Here is a 7214-nt window from a genome sequence, read left to right as displayed (position 1 = left end):
TTGTAGAAACACCTCCCCCTTTACCTTTTAGACGTGGCTCATGTTTATAACAGTAATCATGAGGGGTAGACTAGAGCTGTAATCGGGCCTTAAAAGTTAGGCCCGACAGGGCCCGAGCCCGACAGAATTCGGCCTGAGCCCGACAAGTATATTTTGATTGGCAGCTTTTTAAAAGCCCGAACCCGTTTACAGCCCGACATTATTCAAATGTGTGCAAGCACACAGCTCTTTTGGCTTTTGTCAAAAATGAGTCATTTATACATGTTTTAACAATTTATTAATGACTAACATAGGCTATAGGCCACTTGGAAGTTGGAACAAAGAAATAAAATAAGTCCTCTGTAACATAGTAACATCTTAGCACTCTAAATAGGCATACACTTAGCCTATAAATAGGCCAACGCGCCAATAAAAATGACTCTTTCTTAACAAATCAAATTAAGATAAGTTCTAAATTAAGATGGGTATTTGGCAATAACGAAATTAAGATAAAGGCTCCGCGGGATTTGCTTCGCCACTTCTCTCCACAATCCGGCCTCAACACGACGGTGAATAGCATCTGAAATGTAATAAAATAATAATGGCAACATTAGCCTATATACTCTGTCTACATTATGCATTTAAGACTCAATTAATATTTTGGGTAACACTTTATTTTAAGGGTCCAGAATAATGCATTAGTTAAGCATTAATTAACAGTTAGTTTGTTCACAATTAAGCATTAGTTAAGCACCAACACACTAGTACTTAATGATTAATTTAACATTTTTAGGGTCCCAAATTATGTATTAGTTAAGTATTAATAAACTAGTAATTCATGATTAACTTGTTCACAATTATGCATCAGATAAGCATGAACACACACATAAATAATGATTAACTGAACATACAGTAAGGGCATATTAGCCATTATTCACAAATTATTAAACATTTAAAGACACATTTATGCTATAAATTAACACAAATTTTGCTAGTAATTAATTAACTGAATGTACAGTAAATACATTTTAGCCATTATTTACAACTTAATAAGCCATTATTATTATTATTATTAATATTTTGTAGTGCTGTAATTATATTTCTGTGATTTACCATCTATTAAGTTAACCAAATAATAAACTAGTAATTATGTTTAATTACTGCTGGTTTACAATTATATATGGCTAAAATAGTGCAATAAAGACTATTTGATGCATCAGGTTCTACAGTTCTAATGTGAAGAAACTAAAGTTATATCCACTTTAATTATGACACTTATGAAGTGATATTCAAGTTTATTTACCAGAATAAGCCAATAATTATGGCTAAACTGCCATTAATACAGTACTAATAAAGCCAATTTGACCCCCTATTCTAAAGTGAAAGTTATATCCACATTAATTATGGCACCTATTGAGTGATATTTAAGTTTACTGACCAGAATGAGCCAACAGTTATGGCTAAACTGCCATTAATACAGTACTAATAATGGCAATTTTACCCGTTTCTAAACTAAGGTTCTTATTTACATTGTATATTGGTTTATTTAGCAGTTATTCGGTATTATATTTTAAAAAAAAATAATACAAACAAAAAGTTTTAATATATAACATAAGAACAATTGTATGCATTGTAAAAGAATTTATTTATTTTTTCCACAACCAACTGAATAAACCCTTTGCCCTAAGATACAGAAAATCTGTATTTTTTACGAATATCATGGAACAACATTCCAAGAGGGCCATCTCTATGCATTTTTCCTCTCCAGTAGGCCCACTGAATAACATGCAGATGGTCTTTGAATGTGGCTGAATTCTTGTTCCCTCTCAGTCTCCAGACTTCACTTTTGCATGCTGCCCACAGTCGTTCGATGTGTTGAGTGTGAGCTCCTGTTGCTGGATCGACAAACCACAACTGATGGTTCACAGGCAAATGATTGTAGCCATGGTCACTGAGGCAGTTATATGCTCGCCAGTGGTCACTCACAATTGTGGTCCCACGTTTCACATGCTTTTCAACGTGTGGCAGGAGTTGGAGTCGTGACCGTCTTTTGACAAGTTTTAAGATGGGTCTTCTGCGTTTTCCACGGACTCCCAGCATTCCAAAAACCCAGGATGGTCGATTGTTTGACCTTGGGAACCTTCCTCTGTTGTACTACACACACACACACACACACAGAATATTACAGTACATAATCACTAATAAGCAATAAGCTGTCAATAGTCTTTGATAAATATAGTAGTTATTGACATAATAGCACTTACTTTTCTTTTGTGCCTAAATTTACTTTCATCAATTTCCACAAGTTCTCTGTTACCACCAATCATTAATGCGCCCCTGTTTTCCAAACGCTTCATGGCTGATCTGCAAACTCTTCTTAACTTGTGAGCAAATTTTGTCAGTGTAGCAGAACTACCACAGACCTCCTCTTCAATCATATCAAGTTGTCTGAGTCTCAAACCCTGGGCAAATCTAAATGACAATGTTTTATTAGAAAAACTTTTATACATTTATATTCATTTTTAAATATACACTACAGTACAATTTTGAAATATTTCTGCTTTTTAAAATAATGGTTTTCAGTTTGAATATTTCTGCACCTCTTTACCTAAATTCACTACTTCAGACCTATATGCCTTAGAAACCTGCGTTTTGCAATTGAACGGCACATTATTGTGCCATCCCATAAGATGCTAAATCACTTTCACTGACTTCTACATTAAATGTACCCTCCTGGTGAATGACCTGCCCAACTCTATACGAGCAGCCTTAGCCATCTTCAAGAAACAGCTAAAACACATCTTTTCCATCTTTATTTGACCCTCTAACTCCAGCACTCTCTATTCTAAGTCTATTTTGTCTATTTGTTGTATTTTTTATTAAAAAAAAAACAAAACACCTGGCTCTTTAAGACTTGCACTCTATTTGTTTTCTAACTACTTGTTCCATTCATAAAAAGGGCCTCTAACATTGGTTTCTCTATTATTTTTTTCTATTCTATCTACTTGTTTTCTTTTTATTGATTATAAGTTGAATAAATTAAAAAAAAAAAAAAAACTTTGCTGTATTAGGCTAACTGAGATTTGTCAAATCACTTACATATTATGGTTCTTTTGTTGATTTTGATTGCTTCCATTGTCCTCATTTGGATAAAAGCACCTCCTAAATAACTAAACATAAATGTAAATTTTAAAATGTAATTTATTCCTGTGATTTCAAGCTGCATTTGTAGCATCATTACTCCAGTCAAATGATCCTTCAGAAATAATTCTAATATTCTGATATGCTGCACAGAAAAACATTTATTATTATGTTGAAAATAAGTTTCTTTGATAATTACAAAGTTCAAAAGAACAGCATTTATCTGAAATAGAATTTATTTGTAACATTATAAATGTCATCATCATCATCATCATCATCACTTTTGACCAGTTTAAAGCATCCTTGCTAAAAAGAAGTATTAATTTCTATGATCTCTACCCCCCAAAAATAAATAAATAAGTAAAATGTTTCTTCAGCATTCAGCATCTTTAGAATGACACATGTGACACTGAATACTGGAGTAATTATGCTGGAAATTTATACATTAATACATTACATTTTAAAATATATTTAAATAGAATAAGGTTAAAATCTTACTGTTCAAAAACTTTTGACAGGTAGTGTACTTTACTGTAAAGAGCTAACCTATACATGAATAACATCCATGACTTAAGGGATGCACGTGAATTTGCAAAAATAGATCCTTTCCGAAAGGTTTGTGTTACTTTTTTCCCTTTGTGACAAGAATCCTGACACAACCTGTTGGAGAGTAAGAAAGTAAATACATTTTTTTTAGTTAATTATTATTATTATTTTCATTATTTAGACCAATTCACAGATATAAAAATTACAGTAACTTACCAGACAAGTTGTTTCACACTCTTTTTGCAGAGTTTCATTGGATGTTTACATTTTGAGCAGGTCCTTTTTCTTTTAAGAAGTCCTTTCTTCATCATCCACCCACTAAACATTGGACGTCGGATAGACGTGCAGATCATGTCTATATTGGGTCCGTCGGTCAGGGTCACGTCACTACGACGTCCAATGTTTAGTGGGCACTTTACACGTTTTTCTTGGTTTTTTTTGGCGACCACTTGCCATACAGTAGGTTGAGAAGTTTGTTTTCTAGACTCATGATGTTGTTGTTCTTCTACTTTGTCCCGCAAATTCATTTCGTCCCGTCTTCCATTGCGTCTGCGTCGCCCAATAAAAATCAACTTCCTATTCTAGCGCGCGCTTTGTGATAAAGGCTATTCTCATCACAACGGTAGAAGCATCGTCACAGTCCTGCAGAATCAGACGTTTGCACATCCACAATGGTGAGGACATACCATACATTTGTTTTTCTTTTGAAATGCCCTTTTGAATAGTATATCCATATATACCTTAAGCTGGTACGATTGTAATTACTGCAATACAAGTGGTTTACACACTGACGCACTTAATTGGCCTAAGCTGACGGTTATTGTGTAAAATAGTTCACGAGCCGTTTGTGGAAAAATTAAACATTTTTAGTGTCTTGTGGCCTCATCTTTAATAGGCCATTTGTATATGTGCAAGTATTTTAAAAAGTATATAAAGTTTTTTTGTTCGAAATATGGGTACAAAAAAATGACGATTTAAGATTATATTTATAAATAAATAAAATCTAAATTTTGCGTTGAATATATTACTTTGCAGATTATTGTCTCAAATGACCGTTTATGTGCACGTTTAATAGATGTTTGTGAACAGATCATAAGTAAAAATCGGTTTCGTTCACTTCCATAGTTTTTCTTAAATCATTAAAGGTTCTCTTTATTTTTCGCCAAATAGCTTAAATATGTGAAACAAAGACAATTTTATTGTCACAGAACAAATCGGTGAGGTGAACGAATCTAAACAAGTCTGTGTAGCTAATGGATTCGTGATAGAGATTAGCTGTAGTCAGTCTGGTAAGGAGATAATGCATTATAACGTTATATTACTTTTCATACGACTTTCTGAATTCTACAGTGCAGCTGCAATTTACAAGTTTACATTCTTTGGTAAACTTAGCTACTATGTGTTCTATTCATTATATTCAGCTTCTATTAATTCACTGTAATTTTGTTTCCCCCATGTTTATTCTTACAGTCTAAAAGAACAGTTAAACGTAAAAACATGAAGGTTGCTGCAGAACCAACTCAACAGCTGGTTAGTGAGGATGGTAAGTTCACTTTTGCAGTACTTCAGCAGTACACCAGCTAACACTTCAATCCAACAACCACATTAAAAAAAATAATTTATATGCTTTAGTGGTCCCCTTTCTTCCATGTTTTAAGTAATAACTGCAGACTATGTACTGTAAGTGGTATGTCGATGTAACAAAATGTCTAATGTTGCGTGGAACAAAAAAAAAAAAAAAACAGTTGGGAGGTAGAAAATAATAACTACAGAAATTTAAATAATCATCTAATACTGTGCTTCCCAAACCTGGTCCTGGAGTGCCCGCAATGCACATTGTGTATGCCTATTAGTTGATACTACAAGACCTGAATTGGATGTGTTAAATGAGTCATACAAAATGTGCAGTGCTGACAATCCACCAGGACAGGTTTGAGAAGCAGTGGTTTATAGGGCACCCATCCTGTTGCTTGATAGAATTACTCTGTTTACACTATATGCAGTACATTGGTATTAGGACATTGTATTTTATTTTATTTCACTGTTCATTTCATTTATTCAGTTCATTTAGTTGCTTTTAATGAGTAGTCTAAAATATATATGTAAAAAAATCTGTATAAAATACATGGATAATTTATTAAGGAAAAACAAGTACATATAGTTTAGCCCACTGATATTTGCTGCCTACGGTGTGATTTTAAATGTATTTATTTATTCTTTAAAAAGTTAAGGATCCAGGACCAGAAAAGGCATCAATGGCAGTAGGAATGGCCTCACCAACTGTAAAAGTTGAGGAAGATGGTACAGATGGTAAGTTTAGAAAATGCTAGTTTTTATTAGTCAAGAAACATTTCTTAAGTACTGATTTGATTCAGACCTATCGTCTGTGGCAACATGCAAATTATCAGTAAACAGTTGCTGAATTTCAACTTGGGATTTGAGGGTGTTGCCAACAATTTTAATCATTTTTAAACATTTGGTCTGAAATTAACCAACTGATAAAAACAAACACTAGTAGTCACTAGGGTGTTGCTTATGACAAAAAAAAGATTTATGGCTTTGACCTTTTGACCTTGCCCCTCCCCCCACTACCCCTCCCCTCACTCACTACCCCTCGCCCCACCCGGGGGGTGCCCACGTGACTGCCACATGTGTCATGGCCCCACGTGACTTCTATCCGGATGTGTTGACCTTGTGACCCTCTAATGACCTCCGGTTGATGGGTTTACCAGGTTTCGCGTCAACGTATGACTTAGGGGTAGTGAAATATGGTGTATGTGCGTGACCGTCCGGTGACGGGTTACAGAAATACGGCGTATGTGCGTGACCGTCCGGCGACAGCAGACGAATGATGCTCTCTGAGGAATGCTTTGGAGATTTTACACAGTCTGGCCCCCGCATCCGTTGCGGGGCGGGCATCCTTTGGGGGTCAGGTTGCGTTCCAAGGTTCGCTTGCATTTTTGGCCAATCTCATTCTCTATAGAAAACAAAAAATGAACCATGACAGAATAAATAAACAATCCAAACAATAGTACTGGTACATATCATAATAAACATATACACAATTATAATAAAGACTTTAAATAAATAATAATAATAATAATAAATTAAATAAATAAATAAATAAATAAATAAATAAATACAATTCCTCTTACCTTTTTCAGTGAGAAAGGATCCATACTTCGAATGAGAGATGAAAAAGATAAAACTTTCTCTCTCCCTGTTTCTCTGTGTTTGAGTGCGTGAGGCAAATTCTCTGTCTCTCTCTCTCTGTCTCTCTCTCTCTCTCTCTCTAACCCCTTACTCTCACTTTCTCCCAGCCTGCGTTTGTGAGCGAGGCCCACATTCTCTCTCTTTTCTCTAGCTCTCTCCCCAGCCTACCTGTGTACATATCTGTATGGACAATGCTAGTAAAAGAAGAAAGATGAACAGAATAAAGAATTTTAACAGGTTTTGAGTGAACTATATATGTGAAAGTACCTGAACATATAATTTGATGAAAAATGCTTTTCAATAATATAATAACAATAAATAATAATGATAACAAT

The 7214-nt window shown here is 34.5% G+C and overlaps 1 long non-coding RNA gene across 1 annotated transcript; it reads left to right on the top strand.

Moving 5' to 3' along the window:
- Window positions 1-4264: 4264 nt before the first annotated feature.
- Window positions 4265-5980, top strand: LOC127157475 (uncharacterized). Its single transcript, XR_007825909.1, has 3 exons — window positions 4265-4340; window positions 5137-5209; window positions 5893-5980. It is a non-coding gene; the product is annotated as an uncharacterized LOC127157475 (long non-coding RNA).
- Window positions 5981-7214: the final 1234 nt, after the last annotated feature.

The sequence above is a fragment of the Labeo rohita genome, unplaced genomic scaffold (genome assembly GCF_022985175.1).
Source record: "Labeo rohita strain BAU-BD-2019 unplaced genomic scaffold, IGBB_LRoh.1.0 scaffold_1080, whole genome shotgun sequence".
Lineage (NCBI taxonomy): Eukaryota > Metazoa > Chordata > Actinopteri > Cypriniformes > Cyprinidae > Labeo > Labeo rohita.
Note: the sequence above shows the minus strand (reverse complement) of the source record. Positions and strands in the feature narration are given on the sequence as shown.